Source organism: Phyllobates terribilis, unplaced genomic scaffold (genome assembly GCF_046119375.1).
Source record: "Phyllobates terribilis strain yellow unplaced genomic scaffold, ASM4611937v1 Scaffold_110__1_contigs__length_5578470, whole genome shotgun sequence".
In the NCBI taxonomy this organism is placed as follows: Eukaryota; Metazoa; Chordata; class Amphibia; order Anura; family Dendrobatidae; genus Phyllobates; species Phyllobates terribilis.
In genome coordinates, this window is record NW_027362870.1 from 550,835 (window position 1) to 566,717 (window position 15,883).

Here is a 15,883-nt window from a genome sequence, read left to right on the forward strand (position 1 = left end):
GGTCCAGGACATCTCAGCGCTGCGCTGCTGCGGCAGCGCCTTCATGATTCCCCTGACTTCCGGTCATGTGACGGCGCCGTCACATGGCCGGAAGTCAGGAGAACCTGGTGTCAGCGATTTGGACGAGTGCCAGGATTCTGCAGGGATCGCATGGGGGTAAGTATAACAAGTTTTATTTTTTTTTAAATACAATTAACTAGGAGTGGGGGGAATGGGAGATGCACATGTGGGGGGGGGGGAGATGAGAGATGCACATGTGGTGGGGGAGATGAGAGATGCACATGTGGGGGGGGGGAGATGAGAGATGCACATGTGGGGGGGGATGAGAGATTCACGTGGGGGGGAGATGAGAGATGCACATGTCGGGGGGGGAGATGAGAGATGCACATGGGGGGGATGAGAGATGCACATGTGGGGGGGGAGATGAGAGATGCACATGTGGTGGAGGGGGATGAGAGAGGTGCACATGTGGTGGAGGGGGATGAGAGAGGTGCACATGTGGGGGAGGGGGATGAGAGAGGTGCACATGTGGGGGAGGGGGGCGAGAGAGGTGCACATGTGGGGGAGGGGGATGAGAGAGGTGCACATGTGGGGGAGGGGGATGAGAGATGTGCACATGGGGGTGAGGGGGATGAGAGATGTGCACATGGGGGGGTGGTGAGAGCTGCACATGTGGGGGAGGGGGATGAGAGATGTGTACATGGGGGGGATGAGAGATGTGCACATGGGGGGATGAGAGATGTGCACATGGGGGGGATGAGAGATGTGCACATGGGGGGGTGGGTGAGAGCTGTGCACATGGGGGGGATGAGAGCTGTGCACATGGGGGGGGATGAGAGCTGCACATGGGGGGGGTTTGAGAGCTGCACATGGGGGGGGTTTCAGAGCTCACCATGGGGGGGTTTGAGAGCTGCACATGGGGGGGTGAGAGCTGCACATGGGGGGGATAAGAGCTGCACATGGGGGAATTGGGAGTAGGGGGATAATGAGCTGCACATAGTGAATGTGGGGTGGCGGAGAGTAAATGATGATGGGGTGGGGAGAGCACGGACATGATATAATGAATTGGGGCAGGGGGTTGCATGTAAATAATGAATGCGGGGAGCAGAAAGTATAGAGTAGGGGGCGTTGCGGATGCAGGAGTGTAACTGGTAACAAATTGGCGGAAAGAGTAGAGGTTCTAATTAAATTATATATTAAGTGCCTATTTACAGTTAATGGGGGCACCGTGGTGGATTACAATTATATTTGGAATGGTAGGTTGCATAATAACTAACCATATATTGATGGTGGATGCACGTCTGTATTCAGCTGCGTAATGTAGAAGTTGGGGAATGTGCTCTAGATAACTGTGTTATTTTATGCAGAGACGAGTCCTGGCTGGAAGACGTGATGGCGGTCTGTGCTGGATGAAGGAGAAAAGCGTAGCTGAAGGACTTCACCTAGAGACGTCACCAGTGAGTCAGTGTATTACATGTACACTTACACTATATACTATGTACTGGGCTCCTGTGTATAATGTCACTGGTGATCACTGTATTACCTGTACACTATATACAGAGCTCCTGTGTATAATGTCACTGGTGATCACTAGATTACCTGGACACTTACATTATACATACCATGTATAGAGCTCCCGTGTATAATGACACTTATGGTAATATTAGCAATGCGGTGGTAATATTAGTAATGTGGTGGTAATATGTGGTCTGGTCATGGTGTGGCAGTTTTTCTCCCTTCTGTGTGGTATTATTCGGTCACTATGTTGTGGTAATATGTGGTCTGGTCATGATGTGGCGGTATTCCCTGTATGTGGTATTATTGATCATTTTAAAAAAAAATGTATATGACACATTCCCTTAAAGAAAACTAAATAAAAATATATCTAAAAAGAGTATTGGATATTTTAAGAAAATTTTAATAGGTTAGAGTAGGGCCCGGCCAGAAGAGTCTACCTTATCGTGGTGGCGGCTTTAAAAATCTTTTGGCCAAAATAAAAGCTGCTGTCTATGTATGTGGCGCCGTCACATGGCCGAACGTCAGGAGAACCTGGTGGCAGCGACGTGGACGAGCGCCAGGATTCTGCAGGGATCGCATGGGGGTAAGTATAACAAGTTTTATTTTTTTTAAATACAATTAATTAACTAGGAGTGGGGGGAATCAGATGCACGGGGGGGTGAGATGCACATGGGGGGATGAGAGATGCACATGGGGGGGATGAGAGATGCACATGGGGGGGATGAGAGATGCACGGGGGGGCATTAGAGATGCACGGGGGGGTGAGCTGCACATGGGGGGGATGAGAGCTGCACATGGGGGGGTGAGAGATGCACATGGGGGGGTTATGTTTACATAACTTTGTTGCCTTATGAAGGGAGGGGGGGGGGCCCCAAAAATTTCTTGCACAGGGGCCCACTACAGTCTGTGTCCGCCCCTGATTTGATGAACTAATGTTATCAAATTCTGTGTCGTACCTCTGGGTTCAAAATGTTCAGTATACCCCTTGATAAAATCCTTGAGGGGTCTAGTTTCCAAAATGGGGTCACTTGTGGGGGGTTTCCACTATTTAGGCACATCAGGGGCTCTCCAAACGCGACATGGCGTCCGCTCTCAATTCCAGCCAATTTTGCGTTCAAAAAGTCACACAGTGCTCCTTCCCTTCTGAACTCTGCCGTGCGCCCAAACACTGTATTTTCCCCACATATGGGGTATTGGCGTATTTTTCCTGTTACCCCTGCGAAAAAAAAAAAATTGTGTCTAAAATAACATTTTTGGGAAAAAAGATAAATGTTCATTTTTTTCTTCCACATTCCAAAAATTCCTGTGAAGCACCTGAAGGGTTAATAAAGTTCTTGAATGTGGTTTTGAGCACCTTGAGGGGTGCAGTTTTTAGAATGGTGTCACTTTGGGGTATTTTCTGTCATAAAGGCCCCACAAAGTAACTTCAAATATGATGTGGTCCCTAAAAAAATGGTTTTGTAAATTTTGTTGGAAAAATGAGAAATCGCTGGTCAACTTTTACCCCTTATAGCTCCCTAATAAAAAAAATTTTGGTTCCAAAATTGTGCTGATGTAAAGTAGACATGTGGGAAATGTTATTTATTAACGATTTATTAACCATAGATATTCACTACAACCCATGGGAGTGGGTTGTAGCGAATATTCATGAGCTTTAAAAGCGGGCACACTGACCACAGAGCGCAGCAGGAGCCGCGCTGTGGCTACAGTGTGCCGGCTATTAAGAGAAATGAATATTCATTGCTCTCCGCGCCCATGGGTATGGGGAGCAGGGAATATTCATTTTCTTTAGTAGCGGGCACAGCTAGGCTGCAGCAGTTGGCTGCTGCCTCCTGTGCCCCGCTGATCCCCCGCTGCGGCACCCCCACACCCACCGCCATGCGGCCATACAATAATATAGTATTCAGACTTTAAGACGCACCCCCCACTTTCCTCCAAAATTTTGGAGGAAAAAAGTGCATCTTATAGTCCGAAAAATACGGTAATTATTAAGAATAGGAGATTTTTTATTTTTTTTTTAAATGTAGGAACGATTCAATTATTCCCAATATCTCACCCCATGGATGGATCCTTTGTATTTGCAATTGGTGGAGGAAGGGCATTGCTAACAATAGGAATTCCAGAGAATGGAGGACTTAACTACAACTCCCAGTATGTCCTTAGCAATGGTAAGGAGATACTGGGAGTTGTTACCAGTCATCATCAGACTGTGGACCATATAGGAACCAATGTACTGATTAGATGCAAGCAGTGGAACTATTAAACGTTTAAAAAGTAACTTACATTTAGGGATATATATTACATGATTTAGGTCCTATAATTTTGAGCAGATTAGTGCGAATCTGAGACCCTGATCACTCAAAAGATCTCTTAGAAGTGAAGAGGTGAGGAGACATGACTGTGACTTTCTGCTGCATTTGCTCCGCTCAGTGTACTCTCCTATCTACTGAGCTGCGCTCTTCTAGGGGGTCTTTTAAGCAAAGGAGCAAAGGATTGGGGTCCCCACAAATCTGCTCAGAATTAATGACCCTAAATCACATTAAAAAACGTCCCAAAAGTTGATTTACACTTTAAGGTTAATTTACACACACACACGCACCACACACTGTATACGCCGTACGCAACACACACATACTGTATACTCCGTACGCACCACACACACACTGTATACGCCATACGCACCACACACACATTGTATACGCAGTACATACCACACACACTGTATACGCCGTACGCACCACACACACATTGTATACGCCGTACGCACCACACACGCACTGTATACGCTGTACATACCACATACACTGTATACGCCGTACACACCACACACACATTGTATACGCAGTACATACCACACACACTGTATACGCCGTACGCACCACACACACATTGTATACGCCGTACGCACCACACACACACACACACTGTATACGCCGTACGCACCACACACGCACTGTATACGCTGTACATACCACATACACTGTATACGCCGTACACACCACACACACACACACACTGTATATGCTGTACACGCCACACACACTGTATACGCCGTACACACCACACACACACTGTATACGCTGTACATACCACATACACTGTATACGCCGTACGCACCACCACACACACACTGTATACGCCGTACACACCACACACACTGTATACGCCGTACGCACCACCACACACACGCACTCTGTATACATCGTACGCACCACACACACGCACTCTGTATACACCGTACGCACCACACACACTGTATATGCCGTACACAACACACACACACTGTATACGCCGTACGCACCACCACACACACACACACTCTGTATACATTGTACGCACCACACACACGCACTCTGTATACACCGTACGCACCACACGCACACTGTATATGCCGTACGCACCACCACACACACGCACTCTGTATACATCGTACGCACCACACACACACACTCTGTATACATCGTACGCACCACACACACACACTCTGTATACACCGTACGCACCACACACACACTGTATATGCCGTACACAGTGGCGTACTGCCAATGGCGGCAGACCACGCGACTGCTATGGGACCTGTGAGCCGCGGGGGCCCCATAGCAGTCCAGGGGTGGACATACCACCGCCGGTGCAGCTGTGCCGGGTCCCCACCATGCAGCTGCATCAAGGGGCCCGCAAGGTGCAGCTGCTCCCTGCACGCGGCGGTCAGGGAGTGATCCCTACAGCTCCGCTGCTGTCAGGAGGAGAATAGCAGCGGAGCTGGAGGGTTCGTCCTCTGCTTCCTCCCTGACCCAGGCGCGCGCAGCTTGATGACGTCATCATGCAGCGCGCGCCTGGGTCAGGAAGAAAGCTGCCGGCAACCAGGAGGATGCTGCTGCAGGGGAGCGAGCTGAGGTAAGTTGTTTTTTTTTTACTGAAATGCTGGGGAGGGGATGGGGCTGGGGAGAGGAATGATGGGGCTGGGAAGAGCAATAATGGGGCTGATGGGACTGGAGAGAGCAATGATGGGGCTGGGGAGAGGAATATTGGGGTTGGAGAGGGGGCTGATGGGGCTGGGGAGAGGAATAATGGGGTTGATGGGGCTGGGGAGAGCAATAATAGGGATGATGGGGCTGGGGAGAGGAATAATGGGGTTGATGGGGCTGGGGAGAGCAATAATGAGGCTGATGGGGCTGGGGAGAGGAATAATGGGGTTGATGGGGCTGGGGAGAGCAATGATGGGGCTGATGGGGCTGGGGAGAGGAATGATGGGGCTTGGGATAGGAATAATGGGACTAATGGGGCTGGGAAGATAAATAATGGGGCTGGGGAGAGGAATGATGGGACTGGGGAGAGGAATAATGGGCTTGATGGGGCTGGGGAGAGGAATAATGGGATGGTAGGGCTAGGGAGAGAAATGATGGGGCTGGGGAGAGCAATGATGGGGATGGTGGGGCTGGGGAGAGCAATGATGGGATAGTTGGGCTGGGGTGAGCAATAATGGTGCTGATGGGGCTGGGGAGAGGAATAATGTAGTTGATGGGGCTGGGGAGAGGAATGATGGGATGATGGGGCTGGAGAGAGCAATAATGGGGCTGATGGGGCTGGGAAGAGGAATGATGGGGCTGGGAAGAGCAATAATGGGGCTAATGGGGCTGGAAAGAGCAATAATGGGGTTGATGGGGCTGGGGAGAGGAATGATAGGGCTGGGAAGAGCAATAATGGGGCTGATAGATCTGGGGAGAGCAATGATGGGGATGGTGGGGAAGGGAAGAGCAATGATGTGTTGCTGGGAGAGAGCAATGATGGGGGTGCTGGGACAGAGCAATGGTGGGGGGCTGGGAGAGAGCAATGATGTGGGGCTGGGAGAAAGCAATGATGGAGGTGCTGGGACAGAGTAATGATGGGGGTGCTGGGAGAGCGCAATGATGGAGGGGGCTAGGAGAGAGCAATGATGGGAGTGCTGAGAGAAGTGACGCGCCCAAGGGATCGGGACTCGGCGCCCGGGCCTTGCTGTTTGGTTTTGTGGGACGCCGCGGTGGCCGGCTCCCGGGCCCGTACCCTGGGGTCACTCTTTAAAAGAAAGAAGGAATGGAGGGGAAAAGGTGTATGGGATAGGAAAGAGTTTGTGACGCCACTCGTGGTGTCTGGTGAGGATCACCAGCGCTGCTACAGTCATCTGAGGCCGGTGATCAGGCAGCTTAGATGGTGCGGCTCCCCACAGGTGGAGCGGGGCCTCAGGGCAGCGTAGGAGAAGGGATGCAGGACAGAGGGGACCCAGCCGGGTCGGAGGAAGAATAGGCACACACACGACAGTTCACTTCAGTACCTTTACTGGTGGTGTTTCAGGCACGATCAAGGGCACTGTCGGGTGAAAGGTGCATTTCAGGACTCTCCCCAGTGAGCGGGTGTGGGGCCTCCTGTTTCTTGCCTTTTCCTAGTAAGTTTGTGACCTGCCTGGAGCTAGGCCTAACTTGGTCTCTGTCTTGCACTGGCTGACCTGGTGGTAGGGCCTTCTGTTGGAGATCACACTCCCTGGTCTCTTGGGCCTCAGTGATTCCTGACCCTGGTATTACAGGCAGCTCTTGGTGTTCCTGGGACATGTAGTTCGCCAGGGATCCCGGTTGTTTCTGCAGGTCCTAGAGATCCTTGCAGACGCGGACCCGGTGTCTGGTAAATGCTTGTGGGGTGAGCTGGTTAAGCTCCTCTGCCCCCTACGTAGCTCGCTTACTCCACTTGCCTTCGGCCGCGCTCAGGGCCCTCACTAGACTTCACACTGGCAATAAGCCTCGCTGCTCTTCACCGCTCTTATGGCATCGGCACGCCTTAAGCTCACTGACTGAGCTTTATGAGTCTGAACTCTCTCTAGAGGGACTGGAACTACCTCTGTCCCCTGAGGAAACTGTTCTCTAGACTGAGCTCCACTGCAGGCTGACCTCTCTCAGGCTCATCTACTGCAGGAACTGATTGCCTAGCTCCACCTTCCCTTTTTATATCCCTAACGGGCTCCCTCTGCTGGTCTGAGGTGGAAGGTGGAGGTGTGTGTGTGTGTATGCTACGAGGGCCTCTTGTGGAGGAATCCGTCCATGCACCCCTCTAGGATCTGTGGCACCAATGCGCAGCAGGGGCGCCACATTCCCCCCCTAGCAAAGCTCAGTACTGACTGAAGTACTTTTTATAGCAACAATACAATAACTCTTCCCTTTATGGGAGGCACTTTGCTTAAACGTTACATAATAAAACATTATAAATAACAAATATATACATATATACAATAAGCAACCTCAGAATTCAAGTCTCTTCTGGTGAGGTTCCCTACAGGATGTCCATCTCACAGGGTAGAGTACTTGGTAGCTTGAGGGACCTGTCCCAAACCCTCAACGTAGGCCCTGGGATGGCTGCAGGGCTTGGAGATCCTGAGTCGGACCTCCGTTAGTCCCACACCAGACAGGTTTTTCTTCCGAGGTCACCTAAAGGGGCACTCCAGGGAGTGCAATTATTTACAAGAAGCAGTTTTTGGGCTGCACATAGTCCTCAGCCACAAAGTTCTTTATGTACCCTGATGGGTAACTAAAGGTAACAAGGAAAAGTGTCCATTTCACTTAAATTGTCCATTATAAGGCAAAACAACAAGTTAATAAATACATATACATGAAAATACACAATATAATACCCCAGGGGCAACTATTTACACTGTCAGAGTTTCCTTCTCTATTCTCTGTATCTGACAGGGGTCTGACCTCGTGTGTTATGCGTCGACCTACGTGGTACTGGGATGTGTGAGGCACTAGTATTTGCACTACCTCCCATTCTGTCAGTTCTAAGTGTTGGGGAACTGCAGGGTTGCCTTAACCTCTCTACAGGACTGGCAAGTATACCATTGGCTGGGCCTTCTTGCTCTGCTCAAACCGGGGATCCTTCTTCCGGGGATTTTTCTTGAGCAGGCTCTTCTGAAGCACTTACAGGCTCTACTTGCTGTGGAGGGTTTTCTGGCTGTTGAAAGAAGTGGATCACAGGTATTATTACTGCTCTTCCTAGTTGAGGCCAATCTGCCGGGAAATCTCCTAAGTCAGTATGGAGTACTGCTTCTTTAGGCTCCTCCTTTACGGTGAGAGGCACTTCTTCTTGGGGCTTTAGCAGGTCTGGACACAACTTCAGATGGTCTCTAGATACCGTTGCAGTCGTTATTCCTCCGTCTCTACTAATTAGGCAGGTCTTCCTATTATCGAATCTTGAATTTAACACATTGTAGGGTTCTCTCTCCCACTTGTCATCAAGTTTGTGGTTTCTCCTTTTTCTTTTTAACACCACTTCTACTGGTGTGAAGGGTTCTGCGGGCGCACCTTTATTGTAGTGGGCTTCCTGCTTGTCCCTTACCCGAGTGAGACTGTCTTCGACACAGGCCTGTACTCTTCTGTACTGCTCCTGTCTGGTCGTGTCCCAGTCCTCAGTGGACATATCTGCTTCTGGTACTACTACACCAAGCTCCAGGTCCATGGGCAACTTCCCGGGTCTGGCTCGCATGAGATATGCTGGAGTACAATTGGTGGAACTCACAGGTATGTGGTTGTACAGATCTATCAGGTCAGGTAGTAGGTCTGGCCACTGATTTCTCTCTAGTGGTAAGGTCTTCAGCAGGTCGATGACGATGTTATTCATCTTTCACAGAGACCGTTGGTTTGGGGGTTGTACGGTGTAGTCCTGATCTTTTTACACCTGTACAGATGGCAGAACTCCTTGAACAGTTCGGCTTCAAAGGCTGGGCCTTGATCTGTCAGCATCTGCTCCGAGTATCCATGGGGCCTGCAGAAGTACGCCTGAAATGTCTTCGCCGCAGTTTCTGCCGTCAGGTCCTTGACGGGGGCGACCACCAGGAACCGGGAGTAGTGATCCACCATGGTCAGGGCATAGGAATATCCTGACCTGCTGGGTGACAGCTTGACATGATCCAGGGCCACGATCTCCAGGGGACGAGTCGTCTTGATGGGTTGCAGGGGTGCCTTCTGGCTGCTGCAGTCTTTTCTTCTGAGGCTACAGGGTCCACAATTCTGGCAGCACCTCTCAATAGAACTGTGCATTCCTACCCAATGTAGCGTCGGCGTCCCTGCCTCCTGCTAGGCAGGGACGCTGTTCCCCTCACCTCTCTGCTCCGTGCCCGGCGTCCTCCTCCCGCTCTGCTGGCAGCGCGCGCTGCTTCCCTGCCACTGTGCTTAGGGCGCGCGCTCCCCCTCTCTTAAAGGGGCCGCGCGCGCCGTCCTAAGGACTCACCATATATAAGGCACCTCCTCCAAAATGGAGGTGCCCGAGCAATGTTGTAGCATAGTTCATCACTCTGCTTCAGCCCTCAGGTCCCGTTACCAGTTACCTGCCAGTTTCCTGCCAGATACCTGCCTGACTCGTGTCTATCTGCTGTTATTCCTGCGGTCCGACAGTCTGCCTACCAGCCCTGCCAGTCTGTCTATGGATCCGTCTGCCTGCTCACCTGGGAGCGCTCACCTGCTACCTGCCTGCTAGCCTACCTGGAGGCTCTGCCGTCACGTGCTGTGACCACCTGCCTGTCCAGAGAATCTTACCCGCTCACCTGGGAGCGCTCACCTGCTACCTGCCCGCTAGCCTACCTGGAGGCTCTGCCGTCACGTGCTGTGACCACCTGCCCGTCCAGAGACTCTTGCCCGCTCACCTGGGAGCGTCCACCTGTTACCTGCCTGTTTGCCTACCTGGAGGCTCAGCCGTCACTTGCTGTGACCACCCGCTTGTCCAGAGACTCTCGCCCGCTCACCTGGGAGCGTCCACCCACTACCTGCCTGCTTGCCTACCTGGAGGCTCAGCCGTCACTTGCTGTGACCACCCGCTTGTCCAGAGACTCTCGCCCGCTCACCTGGGAGCGTCCACCCGCTACCTGCCTGCTAGCCTACCTGGAGGCTTAGCCATCACTTGCCGTGACAACCCGCCTGTCTAGAGACTGCCCCCGTCACTTGCCGTGACCTCCTGCCCTCTTACCCAGAGACTGTCCCCGTCACTGGCCGTGATCTCCTGCCCTCTTTCCCAGAGACTGTCCCCGTCACTAGCCGTGACTGCCTGCCCGCCTTCCCGGGGTGTCACCCGCTTCCTTACAAGGACTGCCCCTTTGTATAGTTGCTCTGTGGTTCCAACTCCCAGACCCGTTACACCCAATAAAACAGACACTTCAGCAGGGTCTCTAGCTTCTTCCAGCCGAAGTGCCCCGCCTGATCGTGGTAGGCTTCCAACACCATCTGGATGTCTGTCTTGGGCACCACTGTCTGCCATACCATCTCATGGGTTTTGGGGTTGACGTACCTCCGGCACAGCTTCTCTCTATAGATGAACAGCCGGCTCTTCTCATTCCACAGCGGCTTGGCTTGGAGAGACGCTTCCTTCTCCAGGGAGGAACCTTCCTGGGCTATCAGTTTTTTGATACGGCTGACAACCGGGTCGCTGTCCTGAGTCTCCTTCCAGCTGTGGTGAGGCAGGGGGTTTAACGTGTTACCGCGAGGCCTCCTGGAGGCTCGTTGCTCGTGGACCATCCCATTCTGATGAAAGGCAGGTAGTTCAATCTCCTCCAGGTCGTCCACTTCTTCTTCAGTGTCTGACTGGTGAGGCATCCTGGACAGGGCATCGGCGTTGGCGTTCTTGTGGCCCGCCCAGTACTTAATAGTGAATTGGTAATTTGACAGCCGAGCCATCCATCGTTGCTCCAAGGCTCCTAGCTTGGCTGTTTCTAGATGAGTCAAGGGGTTGTTATCAGTGAAGGCAGTGAACTTACTGGAGGGTAGATAGTGCTTGAACGGCTCGGTGATGGCCCAGACCAGGGCCAGGAACTCCAACTTGAAGCTGCTATAGTTCTCTGGGTTCCTCTCGGTCGGGCGGAGCTTCCTGCTTGCATAGGCGATCACCTTCTCTTTGCCATTCTGCTTCTGACTCAGTACAGCTCCTAATCCTTCGTTGCTGGCATCAGTGTACAGCAGGAACGGTTGGCTGTAGTCAGGGTAGGCTAGGATCTCTTCGCCGGTCAGGATCTCCTTCATCACCTTAAAGGATTCAGCTTGCTCCTTACCCCACTGGAACGGGGGATTTCTGCCTCTGGGGGACTGTCCTACCAGGAGGTCTTGCAGAGGCGCCGCTTTCTTAGTATAGTCCTTCACAAACCTCCGGTAACACCCGACTAGTCCCAGGAACTGACGTACTTCCTTGAGGCAATTCGGCTCCGGCCATTTCTGGATGGCAGTGACCTTCTCCGGGTCTGGTGCTACTCCCACTGAACTGACGATGTGCCCCAGTTACTGTACCTTTCTCTTGAGCAGGTGGCACTTTGAGGGCTTCAACTTCATCCCACATCGGGACAGCGACTCGCATACCTCCGCCAGGTGCTTCAAGTGGTCCTTATACGTTTTGGAGTATACTATCACATCATCCAGGTATAGTAGTATAGTCTCGAAGTTGCGGTGTCCCAGGCAGCACTCCATCAATCTTTGGATCGTTCCGGGGGCGTTGCAGAGTCCAAACAGCATACTATTGAACTCGCAGAGTCCCATCGGGGTGGTGAAGGCCGTCTTCTCCCGATCCTCCTCAGCAACAGCTACTTGCCAGTACCCACTAGTGAGGTCAAGGGTGGAGAAGTAATTTGCAGACTTTAAGGCAGCCAGGGATTCCTCTATACGTGGTAAAGGGTATGCATCTTTATGTGTAATGCGATTTACTTGTCTGTAATCTACACACATTCTCATGCTTCCGTCCTTTTTCCTGACTAGAACTAGGGGAGCTGCCCAGGAACTACAACTATCCCTTACTACCCCTGCCTTCTTCATGTCGTGCAACATCTCCTTCACCTTCTGGTAGTGTGCTGGTGGTATAGGCCTGTAAAGTTCTTTGATGGGTGGATGGTCACCTGTGGGGATATGGTGTTGAACCCCCTTAATCCTCCCAAAGTCAAGTGGGTGCTTACTGAATACTTGCTCGTATTCCTGAACCACCCGGTGTACACCCTGCTTCTGATGAGCAGTAGTGGTGTCTGTCCCAACATGGAGCTGTTGACACCAATCCTCCACCTGGGTTGCCGGGTCATTATCCTCCACTTCGTCTGGTGAGGTTAAGGACTCCACCGTGTGTATGGAGTTGTTATTTACTGTGTACAGTTTGGCAACAGTGGCGTAGCAAGGTAATCTAATCTCATCCTCCCCATAGTTTAGGAGGCGTACGGGCACCCTCCCATTGCGTACATCCACTACCCCTCTGGCAGTCAAGAGTGTAGGCCTATGCTCGGAGCTAAGGGGCTCTACTACCGCCTGGTAGCTCCGTCCTTTGAGACCTATTGCTGCTCTACACCATATCAGCATTTCACTCATCGGGGGAATCACAATGGGTACCGGGTCTGTCACCAGTACATTACCAATTTCACCACCTGTTAGCTTTACCTGTTGCTGGTACATAAGGGCTCGGGTCTCTTTCTCGAGTACCCTCCTCTGCCCTGGTCTGGCAGTGTCAGCTATCTGTTGGAGCAAGAACACCACTTCTCCCAGAAAGTTACTAACAATATTAGTGCCAAGTACCATATACAAATTTGTATCATCAGGATTAGTCTCTACTACAATTAGTCCCTGGTCCTTCAGTTCCACTCTTCCCACCTTTACTGCCACATCCTTAACCCCGACTAGGTTAAGGGGGAGGCCGTTTGAGGCATAAACGGAAAGGTTTGGAGCTGGTGGGCTTAGGTCATCCATGGACCAGAACCTTTTGTAGAGGACGTCAAGCATAATGGTTACCTGAGATCCTGTGTCCAGCAGAGCGGATGTCGCAATGCCGTCCAGCACAACGGACAGGAAAGGTCTTCCTCCCACAAACCTGCTGTACCAGTCTGTTGGGCCTGGGGAGTCTACTCCTGGGTGTCGGCCCTCGGCCCCAGGGTTTTCTCATTTAAAGGACAGCTCTGGATGGTGTGACCTGACTTGTGGCAGCGGTGGCAGACAGGGTCCTTCGGTGGACGGCGTTGGTCGCTGATCCTCCCAGGGGGTGGCGTTGTCCTCTTCCTCCTTCTCATCCTGGGGACATCCTCAGGGCTGTCGGCTAGCAGGATCCTTCCTTCCTCCTCGGGCTCCGTCCGCAGCTGCAGGGTTCTCAGTACAGTGGTCAGGGTTTTGCTCAACTGATGCACTTCAGAGCGCAGGCTGTCCAGCTCACTAGGGGATGTTGCTTGCACCTTGGCTTCAGCAGCCACTGGGGAAAAGGTGGATGCTGCAGGCACTGGGGTGGCCCCACCCTGGTAACATTGGATACTAGTTGTTTCTAGGGGCTGCAGTCCTTTTGTAGCCATGTCCTTAAGGATGTCAAAGGTGGCATCTGGATGATCCAGGGACCACCAACGCACAGTCCTGCTCTCCTCTGGAGATAAACTGTTCCTTCAGCATTTTATTTTCATTATTGATGCTGGTTGGACTAACCTGTTTCAGAGCTCGCAGGGCCCCTTGTAAACGCCAGGCATAGTCCCGATCACTGTCCTCCGGTTGCTGAGAGCAGTTGTAGAACCTCATCTGGAGGTCTGTCTCAGTACGATTCTCAAAGAAAGTCTGTAACTTTTTAAAGATTGCGGACACTGACTCTTGGTCTGCGGCCGACCAGGTTTCTTCTTCTTGCTCCGCAGCATCGGTTAATTGTCCTAATACCACAGCGGCTCTTTGCTTGCCTGTCATAGAGTACGTATCCAGTATACCGCATATTTTCCACTTAAATCCAGACAGGGTATCTGGTTTGCCGCTGTACTGGGGGAGCCACTTCGCTCCGGGGATGTACGGTAGGGCCATGGGTATGACAGGGGTTACAGGCCCTGCTGGTGGAGCGGCTGCTTCGGCCTGCTCGGCGTCAGGCACAAGTTTAGCATCAGGGAGGTTAACCGGTATTCCGGTGTTGTGCTGTTCTTCGGACATTCTGTCGCCCCCCCTAGCTAACTGTGGCCTACCTTCTCTTCTTTTCTTCTGGTAGGCTGCAGCTCCGCAGGTGACGTTCTTCTTCAGGACCTTGCGTCGATTGCGTCCTACTTCAGAGCGTTCACCGGCGCTCCTTCCAGGACCTGGCGCTTCCTGGTTTGACGTCGAGGCGTGGGGCGTGTCCGAGGCTTCGCGCGCTTTAGCAGGTACGCCTCTCAGTTTCCCGCGGTTACGCCCTTCTTCCCGCTCGGCGGCCCAACAATGGCGGCAATCTTCGCCACAGTTAAATATACAGTTTTTGATTAAAGGCGCACAGTACCCGGTGGCAACGAACACAACACTCCGTCGTTGCAGCGGGCACAGGATCCTGTTCGTGACGCCAGGAAGAGATGACGAGCCCAAGGGATGGGGACTCGGCGCCCGGGCCTTGCTGTTAGTTTTGGGGGATGCCGCGGTGGCCGGCTCCCGGGCCCGTACCCTGGGGTCACTCTTAAAAAAAAGCAAGGAATTGGGGGAAAGGTGTATGGGAAAAGGGGAAAGTTCGTGACGCCACCTGTGGTGTCTGGTGAGACTCACCAGAGCTGCTACAGTCCTCTGAGGCCGGTGGTCAGGCAGCTTAGTTGGTTCTGCTCCCCACAGGTGGAGCGGGGCCTCAGGGCAGCGTAGGAGGAGGGATGCAGGACAGAGGGGACCCAGCCGGGTCAAAGGAAGAATAGGCACACACACGACAGTTCACTTCAGTACCTTTACTGGTGGTGTTTTCAGGCACGATCCGGGGTACTGTAAGGTGAAGGGTGCATTTCAGGACTCTCCCCAGTGAGCGGGTGTGGGGCCTCCTGTTTCTTGCCTTTTCCTAGTAAGTTTATGACCTGCCTGAAGCTAGGCCTTACTTGGTCTCTGTTTTGCACCTGCTGACCTGGTGGTAGGGCCTTCTGTTGGAGTTCACACTCCCTGGTTTCTTGGGCCTCAGTGACTCCTGACCCTGGTATTATGGTCAGCTTTTGGTATTCCTGGGACATGTAGTTCGCCAGGGATCCCAGTTGTTTCTGCTGGTCCTAGAGATCCTTGCAGACGTGGACCCGGTGTCCGGTAAATGCTTGTGGGGTGAGCTGGTTAAGCTCCTCTGTCCCCTATGTAGCTCGCTTACTCCACTTGCCTTCATCCTGCTCGGGGCCCTCACTAGGCTTCACACTGGCAGTAGGCCTCGCTACTCTTCACCGCTCTTATGGCGTCGTCACGCCTTGGGCTCACTACCTGAGCTCAATGAGTCTGGACTGTGCTCCACTGCCGGATGGCTACTGCAGGAGCTCCTCTCAACAGGCTTCCTTCTACAGACTGGATCCTCACAGACTGGAACTAGCTCTGTCCCAGAGGAAACTGTTCTCCAGACTGACTGCCTAGCTCCACCTTCCCTTTTTATATCCCTAACGGGCTCCCTCTGGTGGTCT

The 15,883-nt window shown here is 52.4% G+C and overlaps 1 long non-coding RNA gene across 1 annotated transcript in view; it reads left to right on the forward strand.

Annotated features, from left to right (window-relative positions):
• The first annotated feature begins 1,341 nt into the window (after positions 1-1,341).
• LOC141201382 (uncharacterized) overlaps positions 1,342-15,883 on the forward strand; it is a 1,200,242-nt gene continuing 1,185,700 nt past the window's right edge. Inside the window, exon 1 of the long non-coding RNA XR_012272934.1 lies at positions 1,342-1,457. This is a non-coding gene — a long non-coding RNA (uncharacterized lncRNA). The remainder of the gene's footprint in view (positions 1,458-15,883) is intronic.